Consider the following 5,600-nt stretch of genomic DNA (forward strand, 5'->3'; position numbering starts at 1 on the left):
AGACAAATGCCATAATTAGAGATCTTATCAGAATAGATACTCCTTTCTGTGCATTTTGATGGAAAGAGAATTGGTTTGGTGTTGAGTCAGACCCGCTCTCAGTCCCCAGCTCCTTCACTGACCTCCCATGTGACCCGTGGCAAGGTGATTAATCTCTTCTAACCTAAATATTTTACATACAAAACAAAACTATTGCAAGGATTAAATTTGATAATGTGAAACTGACTGATTTTCTATCTAAAGCAGAGTAGACATTTAGCAAATATAAGAGCTTTTTTTATTAATAAATTTATTAATATTAACCAGACTTCAGTGTTGATGGTTACTGCATATGTCTAGTGTGTTCTTACATCTCAAAAGAGTAAAATAACTTTATTTCTCCAATTTCCATTAAATTTTATAATCAGAACTAAACTAATTTTTTTTTTTTTACTCCAGTAAACATGAAATGATGTGAGAGGCTTGTTAATTTGTACAGAGCCCAAAGCTCAACTAAAGCAGCAAGATTTATTTTAAATCACTAAGACTATTTCTAAAGAGTTCTGGTGGCATAGTGAATAAGGCATTTGGGGGGCTAAACAAAAGTTCAGCAGTTCAAACCGACCAGCTGTTCCATGGAAGAAAGATGGGGTGATCTACTTCTGTAAAGATTTACAGCCTCAGAAACAGAATGGGGGGTCGCTATCAGTTGGAATTGACTTAATGACGGTGAGTATAGTTTAGTTGAAGACTATTTCTGTTTCAGAGTAAAAGATAGGAAAAGTAATTTAAAAAGCACAGGAACAAGGGAGAGAATAAGAGTTGAGGAGAAAAGGAAGAAAAGAAATAGGGAGAGGAATGGCTAGAAGGAAAAAAGCAGACATGTATGATTATATAGAAATATATATATATACATTGTATATTTTAGGCAAAAATGGCAAAATTACTGCACATCACTTCAGATAAATTCTTCCTTGTATATTAAAGAGTGGAAGCTCTGGTAGCATAGTGGCTAAGACACTTCCCTGCTAACCAGACGGCTGGCGGTTCAAACCCACCAGCCACTCCTTGGAAGGAAGGTTGGGCAATCCTACTTCCGTAGTGATACTGCCTCGGAAACCCAAGGAGGGGTCGCTATGAGTCGGGTTTGACTCGATGGCATATAACAACAACAACAACAGTATTAAACAGTAAGCTTTGAAACTAAAAAATTATATTAAATTCAATAACTCATTAAGCAATCTTAGGCAATAAGTAACAGTAAGCTTTAGAATGTGAAAACACAGATAAAAATAAATACATATGTGTGCATGAACTATTCTTCTGGGAAAGACCAAATAATGACTTATTTTAAAGATAAAATGATCATGGAACAGAACATGGCAAACGTCTCACTGTGGTATTACCCAGACCCAGTTGCCAATAAACCAATTTTGACTCAAAGTGATCTCATGTGTGTCAGAGTAGACATTGGGTTTTCAATGGTTGATTTTTTGGAAACAGATTGCCAGGCCTTTCTTTAGAGGCACCTCTGGGTAGACTAGGACAAGGAGAGCCATGAAATATCAATGATGATAATTCAGGTAAGTAATGATAAGGCTCAGAATTATGTCAGTACTGTTAAGTCATAGCTTCTTAGTGAATGCACTATTGGTCCACATTCATTAAAATAATCATTTAATTTACAAAAAAAAAAAAAAAAAACCCTCACTGCCATCAAGTTGATTTTGACTCAAAGCAACCCTTCCTTGGGTTTCCAAGATGGTATCTCTACAGAAGTAGATTGCCCAATCTTCCTTCCGAAGAGTAGTTGGTGGGTTTGAACCACCAGCCTTCTGGTTGGCAGTCAAATAAATGCCTTAGGCACTACACCACCAGAGCTAGTTGGGACAATATGAGGATACATTAGATACATGATCTGTTTTTATATTATTATCATAGATTCAGGAGCTCTAGTGGCATAGTGCCTAAGGCATTTGACTGCTAACCAGAAGGCTAGAGGTTCAAACCCACCAGCCACTCTTCAGAAGGAAGGTCAGGCAATCTTCTGTACTGATAGCACCTCGGAAACCCCAAGGGGGTTTGCTATGAGTCAGATGTGACTCCACGGCAGTGCGTTTGGTTTTATCACAGATTTTAAAAAAATAAAAAAGAGTTTAGAATCTTGTCCCTGGAACAATTGTGTAGGGAAAAACTAAGCACTTTATATCACCAGACAGGAGGGAGGGGGAAGAAAGTTCTGTTTCTCTCTAATCCTCCACTCTGTCTCCTTTTGCTCCTTTTGTAATGAATTAATCTTTTTGTACAGCAACAAATTGAATGCTGCACATTGATACCATCAATGCAAGTAAAATAAATAAATAAAATATGTTTAGCAGCACCAAATGTAATTCTACTTTATGGTTTTCAAATAAAACAGGAAATGAAAACTACTTTTTATCAGAGTATTAACAACTTGACCTCAAACTGCTTAGATACATATTTTGAATGAAAATCTTAACAGTTTGATTAACCTCTCTTAACCTGTTAGATTATTTTTCACCACTATTCATAATAAACATGTATTATTACACTGTGTAAAGCATGAATTTGAAAGCAGGTAACAGAAAGTTGTATATTTTGCAAACAAAGTTAGAAAATAAATAATGGCAGCAATTATAGAATGCTTTACTGTAAACATTTTTCACAATGTACTTTCAATTATTTGCTGTTAGGTACTCTGCTATAAATATTTGAAATATCTTTTATGATCTATGATAATGAATATCTACAGTTGTAGTATCCTACTTTAAATTATTGCTTTTCTGTGTCATTGAGTTGTTTATAACTCATAGAGACCCTAGAGGACAGAGTAGAACTGCTGCATAGGGTTTCTTAGGCTGTAATTTTTACAGTTGGTCACAGTGTGGTGGCTTGCATGTTGCTGTGATGCTGGAAGCTATGCCATCAAATAGCTGCAGGGTCACCCAAGGTGGACAGGTTTCAGTGAAGCTTCTAGACTAATGCAGACCAAGAAGAAGTACTTGGTGATCTATTTCTTAAAAAACAAACAAACAAACAAACAAACAAAACCTTATTAATCACAGCAGAGTATTGTCTGATATAGTTCCAGAAGATGAGCCCCTTAAGTTGGAAAGCACTAAAAACACAACTGAGGGAGAACTGCCTCCTCAAAATGATGACCTTAATGATATGTGTAGAATAAACTTTCATTTTGCTGATGTGGCACAACTCAAAAGGAGAGGGAAGAACTGCAAACAGCCATTAATATTCAGAAGGTGGAATGTAGGAAGTACAAATATAGGAAAATTGGAAGTCATCAAAAATGAGAGCAGCATCCATTTGTTGAACTATCTCAGTGGGTATTCCATCCATTCCTGGAGCCTTGTTCTTCACCAATTCCTTCATTGCAGCTTCAACTTCTTCCTTCAGTACCATTGTTTTTGATCATATGCCACCTCCTGAAATGGATGATCATCGATCAATTCTTTTTGGTACAATGATTCTGTGTATTCCTTCCATCTTCTCTTGATATTTCTTGCATCTTTCAATATTTTGCCTATAGAATCTATGAATATAGATTGCCTATAGAATATATGGCCACTTTAGTGCCCATGACATAGTCTTATTGAAGTTTCAATTTGCATTTCTCTAATGACTGGTGTTGTCAAGTATCTTTTAATGTTAATCCTTTTACTTTTAATCTATCTTAGGCTATATTTAAAGTGTGCTTTTTGTACACAACATATACTTGGGTCTTGCTTTTTATTCCTCTGTTAATCTCTAACTTTTAATTGGCATTTTTAGACCATTCACAAACATACTAACACCAATATAATTGTATTAATATCTACCATGTCTGTAACTCTTTTCTATTCATTGCATCTCTCTTACATTTTTCATTTTTTTTCTTTAGTTTTTATTGTGATTTGAATGAAAATTTACAGAGCAAATTCATTTTACAGCAGGTCATATACATTTTGTCTCATGATATTGACTACGATTTCCCACAATGCAACAGTTCTCCACCTACTTCTTTCCCCCATAGTTATCTCCTCCCTGTGTCCTTCTCTTCCATGCACTCCTGATCCCTGAGCTGTCTCCCTATGCATACACTCTCTTTCTGTTCTCCCATGATTGATCTCTCCAAGGAATGTATCTACCTAATGTAAATGCTCAGCCCATATGCTTGTCTATTATTTAGCTGGAAGCCACAGAAGTGAGTTCAATTCCAGACCTGAAGAGTAGCTAGGGTCCATAGTCTCAGGGGTCTCTCCAGGCTCTATCAGACCAGGAAACCTGGTCTCTCTCTCTCTTTTTTTTAATGATTTTGAATTTTTTTCCACATTGTTCTCCCACTCTATCCAGGATCACCTACCCAGATCTCCCTTCAAGTGGTTGACAGTGGTAACCAGGCACCATCTAGTTCTTCTGGTCTCACAGTTATATAAGCTGAAGATGGCAAGGTCTACCAGTTCCTTGGACATTATTTCCATGCATCTTTTGTTTTACTCATTCTTCTTTGTTCTGGATAAGGAGAAACACACTGTTGCATCTAGATGGCTGCTTGCAAGCTTTTAAGATCCCAGTTGCTACTCACCAAAGCAGGATATAGAACAATATTTTTGTGTGGTGTGTTATGTCAATTGAGCTGGATGTCCCTGGAAACATGGTCCCGAGCCCACAGGTCCAACTAGCAAGAAAGGTAAGAACAAGTCTTGATTTGGGTGAAGGGAAGGGCAATATAGCAAATGTGTGTGATCAACATGGTCACATTGAGGAAGAGGAAGACATAGAAAGGTACATGGGAGGTACAGACAACAAAGATGAACCCTGTTGTACACACAGTACTGCATTGTCAGTGATCGCAAACATTGATCTATCGGTAGATAGGTGGCTGGGCAGGTTGAAAGATCAGGTACTTCTAGGCAGGGGGGAGTGTGCCTATGATCATGTATAGGGTTGGCAGATGATGTTTCTACAATCATATTTGTATGTACTGTAAGAATGCCCTATATTTTTCATTTTTTAAATAGTTTACCATTTTCCTCCTAGAGTTGTCCTATTTATTCACTCATTGTGCCCATCATTTTCTTTAAGTCCTCAAGCATATTTATAATCACTCTTTTAAAGATTTTTTCCACTAATTACAATATCTGTATTTGTATTAACTGGTTTTGTTTTGTTTTTAATAAGTCATATTTTTCTGCTTAGTCACATATATACCAAATATCCCTGTATTGGGGACATTGTGGATGATAAGCGCTCTAGATTATTCTGTATTCCTTCAAAGAGTATTGAATTTTACTCTGGGAAGGATAAATTACTTACATACATTTATGATTCTGTAAGATTTTGTTTCAATCATTGCTATGATGTATCTGTTTCAGTTTTGTCTTAACTCCTTGAGCACAGGGCTAATGCTACATACATACAAAAAAAAAAAAAAAACAGAAAATAAGTTCCCATATCTTTACATTATAGCTATATAAAGCAAAGACATTTCCACCAAAAAAAAATTAATAATAGGGAAAACAGTTAAGTGAGGAAAAGTGTTGCATATTCCTTTTAATGCATAAACCAAAACCAAACCCACTGCCATCGAGATGACTGTAACTCAT

The sequence above is a fragment of the Orycteropus afer genome, unplaced genomic scaffold (genome assembly GCF_000298275.1).
Source record: "Orycteropus afer afer isolate SDZICR_OR568_19922 unplaced genomic scaffold, OryAfe1.0 scaffold00255, whole genome shotgun sequence".
Lineage (NCBI taxonomy): Eukaryota > Metazoa > Chordata > Mammalia > Tubulidentata > Orycteropodidae > Orycteropus > Orycteropus afer.